This window comes from Canis lupus, chromosome 25 (genome assembly GCF_011100685.1).
Source record: "Canis lupus familiaris isolate Mischka breed German Shepherd chromosome 25, alternate assembly UU_Cfam_GSD_1.0, whole genome shotgun sequence".
Taxonomy (NCBI): domain Eukaryota; kingdom Metazoa; phylum Chordata; class Mammalia; order Carnivora; family Canidae; genus Canis; species Canis lupus.
This window is the reverse complement of record NC_049246.1, coordinates 38,395,317-38,413,760: the sequence shown is the minus strand read 5'-3', so window position 1 is coordinate 38,413,760 and position 18,444 is coordinate 38,395,317. Positions and strand designations below refer to the sequence as shown.

Here is an 18,444-nt window from a genome sequence, read left to right as displayed (position 1 = left end):
CAATGCATAACCATTAAGTTCTACAGTCTAACTAAGATTGTTTCATAGTGGCCAAGTCAGAAAGGAAAACATGGCCAGCCACGAGATTAAGAGGTCTGCAATATAAAAGAAAATAATTGGCTCTCTGCGTGTTCGGCTTTAACTTATACTGAGATTCTAGAGATGAGACTTTTTTTTTTCCTGTGATTTTTCACTCAGGGCGGTGTTGACTCTCACCACTTAGAATGTGGTCCATGGGCCAGCAGCATTGGAATCACCTGGGAGCTTGTTAGAAATGCAGAGTCCCAGTCCCCATGCCAATCTACTGGAAGAGAACATGTATTTAGCAAGCTCCTCTGGTCATATTAACATTTGAGAAACACAAAAGTAAGCTACAAGCTTAGCCATATTTTTGCAGTATATTGTCAAGTAAAGGCAATTGCGTGAGGGTCCAACACAATATAGCTTATTCTGTGGCTCTCTGAAAGAGTTGCTTGGGGCAAAAATAAACTTTAGATCACCTAGCAAAGTGTGAAAATAGGATGGGTTCCTTGTTAAGTGACTTTGGGAAGTCCCTTGATCGTTTCTATTCTATTTTCTCCTTCGTGCAGCACCTTAACTGTGGCGTGAACTTACACTTCCAGGTTAAGTAAAAAAATTCCATACCATATCTGAAATAGTCACAGTCTGAAGCTGCAAAAGTTCCCACCCAGGTTATGGCCCTAAAGATGAGTTCCAGCATGAAGCCAGTGTGATCCTGCTTACCAGAGAATTTTAAAGCAACATCATTACAACTCATGAAGGACACTCATTAATGATTCTTCGTTGCTTTCTAAGATTTTATGTTGCTATCATTGAAACCCTTAGTGATTTGAAAATAAGTGGTTATACCAGAAAATCTGAATGCTAGAATCTGAAAATCATGGAAGTTTTTTTTTTTCTTTTCTAGTCATTGAGTCTCAGAAAAATATGATGTCTCTCCTTCAAGTAGGATTTTTTTTTAAGATTTTATTTATTCATGAGACACAGAGAGAGAGAGAAAGAGAGAGAGAGAGAGAGAGAGAGAGAGAGAGACGTAGGCAGAATGAGAAGCAGGCTTTCTGCAGGGAGCCCGATGTGGGACTGAATCCCAGGACCCCAGGATCACACTCTGAGCTGAGTCCCAGTCCCCATGCCAATCTACTGGAAGAGCACATGTCTGTGCTCGGAGTCTGAGCCGAAGGCAGATGCTCAACCACTGAGCCACCCAGGCATCCCAAGTAAGAATGTTCTAAGGATGGAATTCTATGGTGTTAAAGGTCCAGAGTTCCCCACATGTTGTGATGAGGCCCAGGATCTCTTTGGCCGTCTTTCACCTGGTTTGGGGGATACTCTTTCTTCTCCTCTACCATGCACGAGCACTTTGAACAATTTGGTCACAGACCCTGACTCTGACCCTTTGTGAAGTCATCCCTCCTTTTGCAGTCTCTGTTTTCTCATCTGTGAAGTTAGGGGATCAGATGATTGGGTTCTTGCACTTGCCATTCCTCTGCCCCGGAGTTCTCAGGGCTTCTCCTCCTCCTCCCGTCAGGTTCTCAGATGTCACCTTCTCAGAAAGATCATCCCTGGTCACCAAGTGGCAGTAGGTCCCTCTGTTGTCCCTCTGCTACAGGCTTCTGTGTTCCATTCCTGTTCTTCACGTTCCCCGGGACTCGGACCACCAGCTAAAGTAGATGTTTCCTTAATTTCTTGTTTCTCTTTTCCCAACTTCCTCCTTTCAAACATATGTGCCATTGAGAGAGGCAACGTGTCTATTTCACTTCTTTTACACTCTATTTACTATATGAAAGTAAGGGGGGGAATCTCCTTTTTCACTGCAAATGAGGTGCTAGAAGCAGCATCAGGAGAGTAGGCTGGTTGCACATGAGTAAGCCACTGTAATGGAGTTAGGACTCACAAATGGCCAGTGTGTTGGGGGTCTGCTACTGACGTTCCTTGAGTCATCTTCACAGTGTCTTTGCAGAGACAGGGAGCACATCCTATGTGCCAGGTACTTGACTCATACAATCTCTCTTAATCCTCATGACAGGTGCGTCCCAAAGGATTTTTATTCCTATTATATAGACGAGGAAGGAGATGCTTGAGGTCCGGATTGTCCCACATCAAGAGACTAGTCACTGATGAATCCCAGAGTCGCAGCAGGTAGTCCCACTCCAGATCCTGTGTTCTCCACGGCTGCTCTATCCCGCAGACCAGTTCCACCAGGCAGACAGGCAGGCAGGCCTCGTGAAGTTAAACATGCAGTCAGCATCCATGCCAGAGAGCACGGACAGAAAAGGAAAGCCCGGAGTACTCACCACAGGAAGAGGTTTTGAAAAAGAGTTGTGTGTGTGTGGTTTTTTTTTTTTTTTGAAGACTTTATCTATTCATGAGAGACACAGAGACATAGGTGGAGGGAGAAGCAGGCTCCCCATGGGCAGCCCGGTGTGGGACTCGATCCCAGGATCCTGGGGTCAGCACCCAAGCCAAAGGCAGAGGCTCAACCACCGAGCCACCCAGGTGTCCCAATAAAAGGGATTTTCTTAACAGGAGAACTACTTTTGCTCTGCTCACCTGTTCTGCATTGATGACATCTCAGTAACGCAGGGTATCAGGGATGCCTCCAACTCTGGACACTGTATCCTGGCTCAGTCGTTTCCCTAGCACAGGACTGGCACGGGGTGGGTTAAGCTTTGCAAACAAAGGCTCCTTCAACTCTGAAAGGGGCATCATTTTGAGTCGTCCTCTTCTATAGAAATACATTTCTGGCATGATAAGCATGGAGTAATTGGGTTGCAGCATTACATCTGCTACATTGTCTTCTGTAGTCTTGGTTTTGATGTTCATGTTTACAAATGAGAGGAGTTTTTTTCCACTGAAGTGAGATTTGTTTGCTCTTATCTTTCGCTGCAGTGTCAGTCAGCTGGAAAGAAATGCTTGTGTTTGCTGGACTCGACATGTTGACCTACATTAAATGATGTAGAAATAATAAAATTTAATGAATGTGACTGAGTTATTGGCAATAGAGAAAAACACTTGCCTTTGAAAATGTTAATATTTTGCAATTGGATTGAAGTTGGAAACGCCTCTGAGACTAGAAGAATTAATGGACCCAAATTAGCCAAAGTTCCTTTAATTGTGCTGCTAAATGTGAAAATAGTCAGTTTTTCTAATTCAATTTCAACATACCACCTCTCCTGATGGAATTTGGGAAACTTGGCAGCTCATTAAGCTAAACACCAAAATGGCAGAGTAACAATGGGATGGGGGGTGGTCTGTTTAAAAAGATGGCACCATTTATGATGGCACAATGAGCTTTTCTTTATGTAATTATTTTACTAATTACCAATTTAAGTGACTAATTAAGGTTGTCAAAATGGCCAATGACTTTGGCCTTTCAGATCGCACATTCTATATAAAGAACACCGACATGAACATTCGATGTGGCAAACAAGCAAACAAAAAACTGAAACAAAATTTGCTACTCAATGAAATGTGATAATTAAGTTATTTTTGAACATCCATTGTTTATTTGATTAGCTCTTAAAAATCTCTTGGTCACTGTTCTTGAGAATGAGAAAATGGAAATTGATTACAGCTGAGTAACTTCCACAAAAATGAAAAGTGATGTGAAAGCTCAGTGACTTCTTTGAAGAAGAAAATGCAAATATGGATACCTAATATTTGAGGGTATTTAGATTTATGTTTTTACATTATTTATTTAAAAATCAGATATTTAGGGGCACCTGGGTGGCTCAGTTGGTTAAGTGTCCGATTCTTTTTTTTTTTTTTTTTAAGATTTTTATTTGTTTATTCATGGGAGAGAGAGAGAGGCAGAGACACAGAACAGACAGAGGGAGAAGCAGGCTTCATGCAGGGAGCCTGATGTGGGACTTGATCCCAGATCTCCAGGATCAGGCCCTGGGCTGAAGGCAGCACTAAACTGCTGAGCCACCCGGGCTGCCCCAAGTGTCCAATTCTTGATTTTGCCTCAGGTCATGATCTCAGGGTCGTGAGATTGAGCCTCATGTCGGGCTTCATGCTCAGTGTGGAGTCTGCTTGAGATTCTCTCTCCCTCCCTCTGCCTCTCCCCCAGCATGTTCTCTCTCTCAAATAAACAAATAAATCTTTAAAAAAAAAAAACAATAAAAATCTGACATTTATTCAAAAGAGGATTTCACTTCCAAATAAAAAGTATTCCAGTTTGCTTTAAAGCATATCTATAAGCCACCTGGGTGGCTCAGTCGGCTAAGCATCTGCTTCCACTCAGGTCATGATCCCAAGGTCCTGGGATCGAGTTCTGCATCAGGCTCCCTGCTCAGTGGGGAGTCTGCTTCTCCCTCTCCCTCTGCCTGCTGCTCCCCCTGCTTGTGCTCACACTCTTTCTGTGTCAAATAGATAGATAGATAGATAGATAGATAGATAGATAGATAGATAGATAGATAAATAAATAAATAAATAAAATCTTTAAAAAATAAAGCACATCTATATATAGCTATTAGGTTTCTGTGTATGTGAAAATACCACTAATAAAACTATAGACATACTGATATGGACAGAGGGGTCCTTTCAGGACCTTGCTAAATTTAAATTTTTTTTTAAGATTTTATTTATTTATTCATGATAGACAGAGAGAGAGAGGTAGAGACACAGGCAGAGGGAGAAGCAAGCTCCATGCCGGGAGCCCGACACGGGACTCGCATCTTGGGACTCCAGGATCACACCCTAGCCCAAAGGCAGGTGCTAGACCGCTGAGCCACCCAGGGATCCCCTTTCAGGACCTTTCTGAGTGCTAACATGAAGGGTACATTTATTAACTTCAATTTTTTTAAGCCAAAACCATTGCATGGCTGTTATCTAATCAGTTTGGGGGGCGGGGAAGTATGTATCTTTTTGCCATTAGGAAGCAGTGGCTTCCACGCTATGTAACCTTGACCAAGGTCTTTAAGCTTCTTTGGGTTTCAGTTTCCTTGTCTTTAAAAGAAGAAGGTTGGACGCTGAGAACTTTAAAGATGCTTTCGTCCTAAAAATCTAGGGAGTTCTTATTCCCTTAAACAGGTTTTCCTACAGGATTAAAATATATTTTTTTTTCATTTTAATAACACCATTATTGATTAAGATATCGGATTCTAGCAACTGGAAGAATTGGTTCAAATAAGCTACATTTGAATTTGCATTTTAGCATTGAAAATGATAACACCAAGTGACTATGTGAGGATGTAATGGAGGGAATGGCCATTCATACACCTAAAGGACAAGCCAAGGGGATGAGAATTGGCAAAAGGACAGTCAGCAGCAGTGACCAAGGTGTGCGAGACAGGTTCTTCCAACCTGGGGGGTGCTCCAATACAAGGTTACAATCTCATTTCCCTCTTTGCCTTCCTGCTGAGAAGAGAAAGACCCATCTGCGTTAGGAGAGGAAGCTTTCCAGTTCCCGTGCCCAGGTCTTTGGCTTACAGACCTGGCCAGGATCCTCCCAGCCCCCACATGCCCAGAATATAGGTGAGGGGCCGGGAGAGTTTGCACTCTCCTCCAAGCTCCACACCTCCTTGCCATCAAAAAAGCAGCAAGAACCTTTCTTTTGCTAGTTTTCTGTCTCTATTTTTGGCCTCCGCTTCTGTCATCTCCTCTCAAACCTGAAAAAGGTAGTATTATCTGTCTCTGCCCTAGTATGATTTCATAGGTGTTAGGAAGACAGCAGTCTTCTCTCCCAGATTGTTCACCTAGCAGCCTGATCCCTAACAAGATCGAGGGTATTTTACTCAGTAGTTGGAGATCAACCTTAAATATATAAGATTTCCATGGACTTAAATTCAGGCCAAAGTGAAAATCCTTTCCCCAGCAGGTGTACCTTGGAAGGGACCCGAATCCCTTGTGATAAAAGGGCATAAACATGGGGTACTGGTGGTCTGAAGGATAAAGTTTTATCACTTTACTGGTAGCTAATCTGGTCTCTGACACAGCTTACATGACACTTGTCCTCTTGCCTCTTCCGGACCAGGGGGAACAAGCATGACTTTGCCTGCGCATTTCCAATACCCAAGAGGATAAGCAGTGTGGTTATTGTTTCCATGTTCCCAGGGCAGCAAAATGTCTGGCACATAGTAGATGTTTACCAAATGGCTCATTAGATATAAGAAGGCATGTTCCCCTTGAAGATGGCAGAAGTTCGAGTTGGGCAGCAAAAGGAGATCTAAGCGCCTGGTTTGCAATAAAGGTCTTGGGTATGTTCGAGAAGAAATACTTAGGCGATCGAGTATCAGTATATATAGTATCTGGTCTGTAGTCATAAACTGAATTGAAGTAAACTGAACAGAATCAAATTTAAGATTCCCACAAAAAGCTATTCAAAGACAAAAAAAATTAAGTGTTGGTTGGCATGAATGTGTACTCTGGAATAAATAAGATTCAGCTGAGCAGGTGTTATCATTGTTCCAATACCAACCCTTCCCTTGTGGGCGCTCCCCTGGCACACACAGGCCTCACTGTTTGGCCAGGGATGTTATTGTCATTCCCACTGATGCTGTGAGCAGTCACAAGTAGGGACAAAATACAACTCGGAGCTGGGTGCAGAGAATGATTGATTAAAATCCAAGAAGTGTGGGCGACAGAATTTTGACAATTAGTCCATTCCCAGTCCCATAATGGACAGTGGTTTATATTGTCAAGGAAACTCTTCATATATCACCAAAGATTTTATCAGTGAATGTTTGTGATATTTTTGTTCTTAAGAACTTTTTTTTTTTTTTTTTCCTTTAGGTCAGGGAGCTTTTCTGACACTGTTTTCAGATACTGTAATAACTGCTCCATGTGGGTTTTTTTTTAATTCCAATTTTCACTTAATAGTCTCTTTTTACAGCTGTACTTTGTAAACTCTTGTGGCTTTTATTAAATTAATAACTCAAAACCTAGAAAATAAGGAAGAAAAAACTCATGATAACAACGAGTAACAACTTTTGGTGTGTTTATTTGAAAAATTTGTTGACAAAAATACTCTTTGACACACATTTAAGCTAATACCAAGCTTGTAAATGTTTAATGTGCATTAAGTGATTCCAGCTAAATTTTGCCCTGAGGATTCTTTCTTCTGGCATTCACATATACCAATGCCATATGAAATACATATTCTGAGTGAGGAATGGGAATTGGCGCTACATTTCTTGGCATCCTACAACTGTAAACATTCAGACCTGATAGATGAGTTAGCCTGAAACAGAAATGGAAACTGAATCACACAGAGGTTTAAGTGGTATGGTCAGAGTCACAGAGCAAGGCCACAGATGATCTCAGATCTATTGCCTTTTGTCCCTTCAGCTCAGGGTACCATCTCCAGCCATCAGTATAATTTACTATCATGGAATGGAAGTCTAGAATTTTACTTATATCTCCATTGGACTCTCCAGTAAAAGTGAATAAGCCTTCAACCCCCAAAAGGGCACTGCCTTCAAAGAAGTTTGAATAGTACATGTGTGGTTTACTTCTTGAACATAGGAGGTCAGTATTATCTGTTGTTTGTCGAGCCTCTATGATTTATATTTATTTGGTGGCAGGTTGAAACTGTGTGCCTCTGGCCTGTGAGTGCAGGGGAGGGTGAGGTTGTGTCCTTGGGCTTGTGTCACTCCTGTAAGCTGGCACAATGCCTTCATTGCAGCCTCTAGTGATCTGAGTGATGGCATGTTATCTCTGGTGTCCTCAGAAGTGATCAGAACCTGACTCCATCTGGGTCTCTATGACTTGTAGAGACACAAACACTGTCACTAGATTTCTATAGCTGGCATAACAAGGTTATGACAAATTTCACACAGATGTATTATCTCACCGTAGTGTAGGTGAGAGGTCCAGTAGGAGTCTCACTAGACTAAAATCAAGTGTCAGGGCTTTATCCCGTTTTGCAGGCCTTTTCAAGGGGAAAATCTGTTTCCTGTTTATCTGGGTTGTTTGCAGAATTCAGTTCCTTGCAACTGTAGGGACAAGGTTCCAGTTTCCTTGCTGGATGTAAACTGAGGGACATTTCCAGCTTCTAGAGGTTACCATATACCTTGTTCCTGGCCTCTTCCCTCCACCTCCAGGGCCAGCAAAAGTAGATCAAGTTCTTCATGTGTCACATCTGTCTGCCTTTCTCTTCTGCTGTTAGGGACTCAGGTGACTAGATTGAGTTACCTGGATAATCCAAGAGACTGTCCCCATATCAGTGTCTTTAACCTCATCCCAGTTGCAAAGTCCCCTTTTCCACGAGAGTTAACATATCCCCAGATTCTGGGGATATCGATGTGAACATCTCAGAGGAACCTACCACAAACACACTTGGAAGGATTAATAAAAGGATCAGATCCTCCCCAAGCAGTGCTTTCTGATCCTACTTTGAAATGGAGGAAATGGTCTTTTGTAGGAGATCAGAGTTCAGTTCCAAAACCTGAGCCTTTCTATTTGTGTGGCCTTGACCAAGCTAAAACACCTTAGCTTTTCTCCTTGAAAATAAGACCTACAATTCTCATGAGGATTAAATGATAACTCACCTACGAGTTCCTTAAGCTACATTCATGCTCATTGTCATAGGTGGCACCCATCTAAGGAGAACATTGCACATTTGCTGCTGGGTCCAGGTGCCTAGGAATGGGCATCACTGTAACTTAGTGGACAAGAGACTATCACCAGGCGTGACTGTAGTGGGGCCTGCTCTGGGAATTCAGGGGAATATGAACTCTGTCTGAAGCCTGCTCAGTCCCTGACCAAGCCTAGCCGACTCTGACCTTCCTTCTCCATATTCTCTCTACTATCATGTGCTCAGGAGCCTGGTGGATGGGACTGTGCCATCTGCGTATCTGAACCAGACAAGCTGCCTACAATTTGTGTACATTGGCTCAATGACCATGACTCAGAAAGATGGGCTGAGACTATCCTTTATCTTTCATCACTTAACCTAATAGTTACATGAACCATTTAACACAGTGGTTAAATGAACCATTGAACACACACAATTTTATTCAAAATGGCATCTTCGATTCACTAACAAGGAGAGACTCAGACTCAGTATATTTTTGGTCGCGGAGAGTGGATCAAATATTCCTCAACGTACTGTCAGTTCATGGAATGGAATATCCTTAAAGGAAAATGGACCACTTAATGTTGGGGCTCACCAGGGATCTAGCCTTGGACTTTCTGCTCTCTGCGTTTTCTGAAAAACCTTCCTACAGATTCATCCACTTAGGCAGGCTCAGCTCTCACCTGTGCATAGATATTTCCAGCTCCATCTCCACCTCGTGCTCTGCATCTGAGCTCTGCCCCTTGCTGGCTCAGGAGTCCCTTGGTTACTTCAAATGCAACAGAATCCATGGCTAACACATTTTCTTGCCTCATAAATTTGTTTTCCTTTTTTTCCTGAGTTTCATATTTTAGTTGATCCAGTTAATCTCACACTGAAACCATACTTAATCCCACCCCCTCCGTGCCACCCCACAACTGATCATGCTCCCAGTGCTGGCATTGCTACCTCCTAAATAATTCAAACATCTCCCTGACCTCAGTGACCTAGGTTAGTCACTCATGATTTCTTTCCCAAGTTGTCTTTTGCAATATCCTTGAAAGTTTTATTCCAGGCTTTTTTTTTTTCTTTTTTAAGATTTTACTTATTTACCCGTGAGAGACACACACACACAGAGGAAAAGACACAGGCAGAAAGAGAAGAAGGGTCCCTGCAGGGAGCCCAATGTGGGACTCGATCCCAGGACCCCAGGATCACTACCTGAGCCAAAGGCAGACGCTCAACCACTGAGCCACCCAGGAGCCCCTTAATCCAGCCTTCTCATTAGTTTATGATCTCCCCACACTACCTATAATCCACCTTCCACACTGTGCCTCTATGAACGAGTGAGCACACAACTTGAATCATGATTCATTTCTTCCTGAGTGCTGCTAATGCTCATGATGACTGCCCCAGGGGATCAGATCACATGGTTCCAGCCTATCTTTCTAGCCATGCTTTCTAGTAGATTCTATCTTCAAGTTTCCCCGAACTCCAGCCACTCAAGGTTCTGGGCATTTCCCATGTATGCCAAGCACATTACCAGCTGCTCAGAGCATGCTGTCTTTTTTTCTTGTGTTATTCAGCAACTACTTGCCTTCCAGATCCACCTCATTTCTTCCTTCACCTGTTACCCTTCTCTGAGTCCATTGATAAGACAGTCCCTTCCTCTACTGCATTTCCATAGCACTTCTTGAACATGCTATTTTTTATTGTAATTATTTAGTTATTGCCTCACCTCCTCAGACAGTAAAAGAGTTTTATTATAGTGCAATAAATGACTCACGGCTGGATGGATGGAGGGATATATGTGCATTTTTATAGTTCTTTGAAGTGTACTTGTCACTCCTTGTCATTTTTGAAAGGAAATGCCCTGCAGATATGGTACGCGAGAGGAGAAATATAGCATTATCTTTCTTACTTCGATGCCTAAATATTACCAGCTTTGGAAATAATATCTCAGCATTCAGGTCCAATGCTTTTGAGAAAATGGAACAGGTTCAGAGATTTTTTTTAAAAGGACTCATTTTAATTGTTGCCTTTCAATGACATGAAGTGACTATCAGAAAGCATCACATTTTCAATCTGATTTCTTTATGTTTTGAAGTGCACACCCTATCACTGTTCATTAGAATTTTACCTCCTAAACATTTCTGCCATTTCTAAATATTTTTTTCTAGTTGCACATTAAATTGTACATTACATTTTGATGAATTATATCCAGCTTGCTGGGGGAAACACAAAGACATTCAATTGCACCATTGCTAACATTGAAAATCTTTGATCTAATAGCTCCAAACCCCAGTGTCTCCTTGCTGCCTGGGGTTAAAGGCAGCACTTGGCATGCAAGATGCACCTGTGAGCTGTAGGCGTTTGTGTTTGTTCTTCTCTGGCCCAGAAAGCTCTTTGCACCATTCTTCCTCAGCTGCTCACTTCCTCAGCAACTCACTCATGATTTCCTCGAGGAATCGTTGAAGATTCTCTGATCACCCACCAAACCCTGGTCACTTGGCCCCTCCTCATCCCAAGTTCCTTCTTCCTCTGCGGGTAACCCCTGCACACTAGGTGCTCATCAGTTCCCTGCTTTGTTTTACCTTTTACTTTCTTATTTTGAAGAACTTCAGATTTACAAAAAAAGTTTGTAAATATGCTTTTAGTGTAAACAATATAAAGTATCTCATATTCTCTTCCCCTAGATTCCTCAAACATTACCATTTTATTACACTTAAAGTTAATCGTCATTTCTTTCTTGCCATTCTTTCTGCCTCGCCGTCTCTCTCTCTCTCTCTCTCTCTCTCTCTCTCTCTCTCATACACATACACACTATTGTTTTTTTCTGAAACATTTGAGAAAAATTGCATACATACTGCCCTTTTAGCTCAGAGTAGTTCAGGTATATTTTCTGAAAGCTGTTCTCTTACATACCTATGATATAATGATCAAAATCAAGACATTGACACAATAATAATATCTGATTCATAGACCTTACTAAGATGTTGCCAATTCAGCCACTATTTTTTTTTCCTGGTCCAGGACCCAAGGATTACATTGCATTTAGATGTCATATCCTTTGGATCTTCTTCGGCCTAGAACAGTTTTTAGAGTCTTTCTGTGTCTGTCTTGAACTTGACATTTTGAAAAACGCGGGCCCATTGCTTTGTAGAATGGCCCTCAGTCTGGTTTTGGACTGATGCATTCTCTTGATTAGATTCCAGCTATGCTATTTGGGGCAGGTATGTCACAGAAGCCGCAGGGTATCCTCACTGCAGCATCAGGTCCGGGACACATGATGTCAATTTGTCCCATTACTCATCACTTAATTATTATGGTATCTGGTTGATCTTCTATGAAGTTACTAGGTTCTTGCCTCAGCTGGGGCTGCTGGAACAAAATATTAGAGACCAGGTAGCTTATACGACAAACATTAATTTCTCATCATTCTAAAGCTGGATGTCCAAAGTGAAGGTGCACACGGATCCAGTGTCTGTGAGGACCTATTCCTCTTTGGCAGATAGACATCTTCCGAGTGTATGCTCACATGGCATAAAGCTGAGAGAGAAGCAAGCTCTCTGGTGTTCCTTATAATGACATTAACCCTATTCATAAGGACTCTACCTTTGTTATTTTTTCCAAAGGCCCCATCTCCAAATGCCATCACGTTGGTGGATTAGGGTTTCTGCATATGAACCTGGGGACACGAGCATTCCGTCCATCCAGTTCCCTCTGTGACTAACCAGTAACTTGTGGGGAGGTCCTCTGAGTCTCCCCTGCTTCTCCTCAGACTTCTGCCACTAATTTTAGCATCTGGAGATACTTTCCTGAAACAACTATTACTGTGGTTGGACTTTTAGGTTTTTTTCCATTTTGTGGTGCCTCCTTGTTTGCTTTTACAAATATCCTGCTGCCCAAGTGCAAGGGATTCTGGAGGGCATGGCCTTCTACGACGTTAGCAGTGCGGCCAGATTGTTTCCCAAAACACTGTGCCCTCTTCCTCCCTCACACACACTTCCTCAACAGTACACGTACTGTCAGACTTTTCTGATTTTTCTTGGTTTTCTGGGTGTAAGATAACATCATCATATTGCTGTTTTCAGCTGCATTTCCCCTTTTGAAAGTAAAGCATCTTTTTATATGTTTACAAGCTATTATGGTTTCCTTTTCACACTGACAATTTAGCATACGTTTGGGATATTTGAGATCATATTAGCAAGGGTTTCAAAAATTAATGGTAGGATGATGATTAGAAGGTTTTTTTTTTTTGTAGAAGGAAATTGTTTGAATTTATTGAAGTTGTATTTTGAAGTTTCGTGAGCCTTTTCTCAAAACCACATCAGTAATTAGGAACAGTGCCATCCCATCATCAAGTGTATGGCCTTCATTACTCACTACATGAGTGTCCTGTATAACGTCCTCATAATGAGATTCACAACAGTAAACGTAAGCAGGTGTCTCCCTATAGGAAAATCCCAAATATTTGAACTTTGCCCAACTCCAGGGACAAAAGGGCTGTTTGGGCCGAATGTTCTGGCCCCAAGCACTTCTTGTGCAAGTGTTTCATTTAAGTCAAACTGAATTATACCGTATAAAAATGTCTTGTTCATTCCATTTGAGTTGTCATGAACACCCAGCCTGGAAGGCAGATAGAAATTTCAAAGTCTCTAATTTCTCCAGTCACAAATTCTCATGGTGGTGTGCAGTTTTTTTGGAAGGTTCTCTTTGACTTTGGGTTAGCAGTTAAAGTCTACACTTGTAGGACACTGTGTGGTGAGTTTGACACAGAAGAAGGACTCATTTTTACTGCCACAGGGTTGCTATCGCTCAGGATTGGGACTTGGAAGTGGGTGTGGGAATGCAGTTGTCGGGGTTCTGGTGGGCAAATGGAAAGCTTCAGGAAGTTGCAAATGGACACCTATAGACGTGGAACAGGCAGCTCAGTTCTACTGTATTGTAAAATACTGTGTATGTTTGTGGGCATTTGGGCCTGTGGGGGTGTGTGCCTGTGGAGGAGTGAGCGCTTTGGTGCATGTGCACACATGCGTGTGTGTGTGGGGGGGGGTGCATGGACATTAGAGTGTTACACATTTTAGGGCATAATGGGGAAAATGCATAATTAGGAAAATGCAATTTAATGTTACTCCAACTTGATTTGTGTTCTCTTGTCACTTACTAAATGGAAAGGCAGTTTCTACAAAAGCCCATTATAAATAACTTACTGAAATGAAAAGTTTTATAACTTAGTAGAACAGCCTAAATTATTAAATGTCTGGGACATGTCTTCTATTTTGCGGTACACTTCCGACTGACTCAAGTGTCCCAAAGGAGCTGTGTCGACTTTGTTACACTGACATGACTGTTCATCTTGTCTGTGTTGGAGAAGAGCTGGGAGAGAAATTGAACAAACAAAACCACCACAACAAACTCTCCCGACTCTTCTACCTTCTGTCCCAACTGAAATTAAAGTGCAAATTCAAAAAAAAAAACCTAAAATCAACCAATGCCTGTGATTTTTCCAGGATTTGCTGGAAAATTTGCTATGCACACCTGGCCACAACACAGAACAAAGCTCCACACAAGAGGGTGCAGGGTCTTGTCTTCATGGACAAGTTCTTCCTTGAGTTGATCTTTTTCCCACATGTCTGCCCTTCCATACTGGTTAAAATACACAGAAAGGGCAGTTTCGAATGGGGGAAATAGTCATAAAAGGGCATCCTGGAGTGAGGATGTAGGGCCATAGATTGGTGTGGGGGAAACATTAATATCTGTTTAGCTGTGGTAGAAATGGAAGCCGGAGGAACTGGTGATTTACTCTGCTGCCTAGTACTGCTGTCAAGTTTTCTGATGGCCTAGGGATGTGCTATGGAACAGGACACCTATGGCCCCCACCACAATGGTTGTTCAGCCTGAGCAAAGCTCTCCAACTCTCTTCCCCTTTAATAAACTGCCTTGATTTTTGCCCAGCAATCCCCACCATGTAGTTCTAGAAACAAAATGCTGATTGTTACATCTTTGCAGATGTGTTTAAAACCAATGAACAGGGGCCCCTGGGTGGCTCACTTGGTTAAATGGCCAATGCTAGATTTCGGCTCCAATGATGATCTCAGGGTCCTGAGATCAAGTCCTGCATTGGGTTCTATACTCAGTGGGGTGTCTGCTCAAGGATACTCTCTCCCTCTTCTTCCAACCCCCCCTCCCACTTACATGTACCCTCTCTCTATCTTTCAAATAAATCTTTTAAAAAATAAAATAAAAGCAGTGAATATAAATAATATATTTATAGGTCATGCTATGTATTCCATCAGAGTTATGGAATTGTTTTCATACAAGTGCAAGAAGGGTGTGGGGGTGTGAGTGTGGGGGTGTGTCTGAAACCCAAGATTCTTAGGAATCTAAACCAATTGCATTATCCTTACTAGAAGGAAATACTCCTATGAGTGACAGAAATTGAATTTCTGAAGGTGGAGATTGTTCTAAATGATAACAAGAGTTGTCTCATTCATCTCCTGTTGATGCTTGCCATACATTTTTAGAAAATTACATCATCTCATGATTGCCATTAAGTTGATAAATTGTCTTTAGAACCTGAAAATAGCTACTTCTACTAAGAGGAGAGAAAGCCCCCAGAATATATCCCAGCAGTCAGTGTCACTTTGGTTCATCCAAATAATGTCATAAAGTATGAGGTTTTGGAGAATAAACATAATAAACCAAATATAGGAGAAAGAAGCTTTTAAAATATTCTATGTTGCTGGGTTAAGTTGTTTGGCAGAAAGTAGGTTTTTGCTTCATGATTAGCTCATTATTCCCTCCACTGTTTCGCCAATGTGCTCACCATATTTTATCCTGGTCTTTGCTGTGACTCATTTGTTCTGCTCTATAGACTCTATTGACAACAGACGAACATAAATGTGTGTCTTATTCTCAACAAAATGTCAATGACATATGGTTACAATTTTTAGGACTCTCCTTTAAAAAATCTTATATAACTTCGATATTGATTCAAGACTATTCACTTATGAATCATTATCAATGTGAGTGTTCTAGAATGGGAGAGGAGAATAATCAAAAATGTTGGCAGTTTCAAAGTATGAAAAGCCATGAAGGGAAGTGCTCTGTCTACCTAGGTAAGCAGTTATGTGTATGTTGAGTCGGTGTCTGTGACTGAGCTGGAGCCATAAGGAATTAGGTCCAAGAAGAACATATGGATGCAGATCTGCTTGTAATTGACACCCATGTCTTCGGGGCTCCAGCCTGTTGGTTTAGCTTTGTCAGTTGGTCACATAGCTTGACTGAAAACATGGGAACTTGCCTAACTTATACTCAGATTTTGGCTGCCGATCCTGAGCTTAATAGTCATGAAATCAGTAGACCATGCTTTGCAGAATAATAACTGAACATTAAAAAACTTTTAACTCCGTGTTCCACCCTCACATTCCAGCCCGATACCAATGCCAGAGCCATGGGCTTTGTCTGCAAAGGAGCTTCCAGCAATGAGAGGATAAAGCCTCTGCTTCAAAATGGAAGATCTGGTGTCAGATGAATGTGCAGCAGGCCACTGTGTTTGACAGAACATCGTAGGCATTGAGCAGCTGGAGCCAAATGGGAGCCAGGAGGAAGGAGGTGCCAGGACTATCAAAAATGGGTATAAAGAAGAAAACCGGGCAGGAGCATGGGACACTGAAGTGGGTTGGCCTGCGGATTTGTATCTTAGCCAGGAAAAAAAAAAAAAATTAAACCAAGATCTCTTGAGCTTTGAAGTTGCCAACCCCCAAATTCACAGTTGTCTTCTTTTTAGTTAACCATGAGAGTCTGCTTCAGATCTTGGAAACCCAGAGCCTGTATTAGTGGGGGAGTGTGGTATTTCTCCATATCTGTTCAGGAAACGATCACATCGTGTGGTCAGGGTGATAGCCTTTACCGGTTCAAATCCCACACATAACAGCAGGGACGCTGAGGCTTTGGGGGCCATGCAAGTGGACAGCCTGAGGGACAAAATGTTAGACAGTTGGTCTCCCCTGGGGCCCAACCCATCAGGCTGTTTTCTCTCTTACGTCATCACCAACATGTTCTGAACAATTCAGAAACAAAGGTTTAGAAAATGTACAGCCGTTCAAAAATAGATTGTTGCTAATTGGTAACAGAGCTTTACATACGTTTACATGACATCTTGGAAAGGCCTAGAGCTGCCCCAGCTTTAGCGCTGGGCTTCTGTGGAACCAGCTGAAAGCTCTGTCCCAGGGAGAGAGCCTCGGCTAAGATGGGGCGCACATTGCTCATTTCACTCAGACCCTAATTCAGTCCTGCCCCTGGAGGGATCAAGGGCTCCCTCCACCCCAGTCGCTGGGTCAGCATTTCTCCCTGCCAGCTCTTCAGAAGCAGAGAGGGACAAGTCAGTCCCAACGATTGATATGATATGTGGAATAGACTTAAGGAGACAAATACTTTGTTAAAAATAATGCTTATGAAAAATGTTTCTTCGCGCACTGTATTTTCCTTTGAAAATGATGAATGCTGCACTTGGAAACAAGTTGTCACATTGGTATCATATTCCTTAAAGCTCACTTTTCTGTTATGAAAAATCCAATCAAACAGGAGTTGTGGGGCAGCTCTAACCTAGGGGGCCACCCCCTCCCATGACTGTGAATTCATGTTATTCCAACAGAGTAACTGACACTGAGAAGCAGGGAATGGGGGCTGGCAACCAGACGGTGGCCTCTGTTCTCTGTTGGCAGGGAGAAGGAAGAACAGATGCAATTATAAATAGAATTATAGCCCAAACCAGGATTACTTGGATAACTCAGTCAACACAGGGTTTTGTTTGATTCAATTTTCTAGATGATTTCATCAATGATTAACCTAACTATGTTAGTGGAGATCTAAAAGGAGAGCCAGCTTAAACATACTCAGCAAGGCCAGCATTTACTTTTTGCTTTTTTTGAACACTAGGAGTATCTCCAGTTATTGGCTTCTTTGGCTAGACAGTGCTATCCACATTTATTTTTTGTGACAAAGCAGGAAAAAAAATTACTAAGAGACTCTGTTTGGAAATCTGAAAGAAAATGGACAAGCTGGAGAAGTATTCATGCCGAATAATGACCTTAGATGTCTTACCCAAATGGAGTGCCAGGTCACACCACTGCCAGAGCAATCAATCAGTCTGTGTCTGTCTCTGTCTTTCTCTCCACGATATCATTTGATTTCTGTTTCTCTCCACAGAACATGTAATTCTTTGCATGTATAGTGAGATGTGTTCCTGTGGCTCAGCTAGCTGCAAAAATAAAAGTTGGATGGTTGATTGCATTCTAAATTGACCTCCTTGACTCACCAGAATGCACGGCCTTTGGAAATGCATATCAAAGGCACAAAGCTGGACGAATGACCCATCCACTCTTGACGTTTCCTGAAAATGAAATTACTGGATAACAGATTTGATTAGGAAATTCTTTCCAAAGTTTGCCTCGGTTTTAGTTCTTCTTTGGGCTTGAGCTTATAAACTTAAAAGCGTCAGAAAGAGGATTTCTCATTTGGGAAAGAATGTACATTTGCCGCCTACTCATATCAATCGAAACATGAAAATTGCTCTTTTTAATCAAAAGCTTCTAAACAAATGTAAATCATAGTCTATTAATAAAGTGGATCTTGTTTGGAGCATTAAATCTAAGAGGTTTCCTACATATTGTAGAAGTTTAGATAAAAACAGAAAATTTTGATATTTTATTTTTCATTTTTACTTGCACATTTTATATCAAAAAGGTCATAGTAACACATTTAAAAAGCAGGGGTGCCTGGGTAGCTCAGTTGATTAAGCATCTGACTCTTGATGTTAGTAGCTCAGGTCATGATCTCAAGGTCCTGAGATGAAGCCCCACATTGGGCTCCACACTGGGTGTGGAGTCTGCTTGAGCTTCTCTCCCTCCCTCTCCCTCTCT

At 42.0% G+C, this 18,444-nt stretch overlaps 1 protein-coding gene and 1 long non-coding RNA gene across 4 annotated transcripts in view; both read left to right on the top strand.

Moving 5' to 3' along the window:
• The window catches only part of DOCK10 (dedicator of cytokinesis 10), a 260,328-nt gene that overhangs the window by 7,571 nt on the left and 234,313 nt on the right, over window positions 1-18,444 (top strand). The gene's annotated exons all lie outside the window — the stretch shown is intronic.
• LOC106557777 lies at window positions 1,095-18,123 on the top strand. Of its 2 annotated transcripts, none has more exons than XR_005378749.1 (3): window positions 1,095-1,687; window positions 2,048-2,160; window positions 2,911-2,998. It is a non-coding gene; the product is annotated as an uncharacterized LOC106557777 (long non-coding RNA). The 2 variants fall into 2 exon arrangements; XR_005378748.1 differs by lacking the exon at window positions 2,911-2,998 and adding an exon at window positions 15,954-18,123 and having other exon boundaries at window positions 1,097-1,687.